We start from the raw sequence: 712 nt of genomic DNA, 5'->3' as shown, positions 1-712 counted from the left end.
TGACTAGGACCCTCTCCTCCTTTTTCTCCCCGTTGCCACTTCTAGATTCTTCCCATTTGTACATCGCCTTGGCAACGACCCTCTTTGAATCGGGAGAAGGTGTATTTTGGTTTGTTTCCATCTTGGGTGCAGTTTTGGCGGAGGCTAAGAGAAATAGGATTTTAGTTTTGAATCTTGTTTTCCTGGGCACTTTTTTTCTGCGCCCCAGGCTGAACTGAAACTCAACAGGCTTTTTTTGTTTTGCTTTTTCTCATGAATGGAGAGGAAGTTCCGGACTCCCATCAATATTTCGATTACTTAGCATCTTTTATGGTATTAAGGCTAAATAAAATCTCTACCTTTGTATTGGAACATAAATGCTACTAGCAGAGGATGGTTTCGATCCATCGACCTCTGGGTTATGGGCCCAGCACGCTTCCGCTGCGCCACTCTGCTACGTGACAATGGGGTTTAAAAAGTGCTCTTAATAGGTGTTGTTTTCCGTAGCTATTTTCACTAGTGAGGTGATTCAGGCTATTTTCAATGGTGTTGTGATAGAGAAAGCCATCTGCACCCAGAGAAAGGACTGTGGGAACTGAATGTGGATCCCAACATTGTATTTTCACTCTTTTTGTTGTTTGCTTGCATTTTGTTTTCCTTCTCATTTTTTTTCCCTTTTGGATTGGAAGAAGGAAATATGGAATATATAGAAATATAGAAGAATTGCACAGGT

General features: G+C 41.4%; 1 non-coding gene across 1 annotated transcript; it reads right to left on the bottom strand.

Annotated features, from left to right (window-relative positions):
• Nucleotides 1-363: 363 nt before the first annotated feature.
• Nucleotides 364-435, bottom strand: TRNAM-CAU. Its single transcript has one exon. It is a non-coding gene; the product is annotated as a tRNA-Met (tRNA).
• Between the last annotated feature and the right edge of the window lie 277 nt (nt 436-712).

The sequence above is a fragment of the Sarcophilus harrisii genome, chromosome 1 (assembly GCF_902635505.1).
Source record: "Sarcophilus harrisii chromosome 1, mSarHar1.11, whole genome shotgun sequence".
In the NCBI taxonomy this organism is placed as follows: domain Eukaryota; kingdom Metazoa; phylum Chordata; class Mammalia; order Dasyuromorphia; family Dasyuridae; genus Sarcophilus; species Sarcophilus harrisii.
The sequence above is the reverse complement of the archived record's forward strand: the minus strand, read 5'-3'. Positions and strand labels throughout refer to the sequence as shown.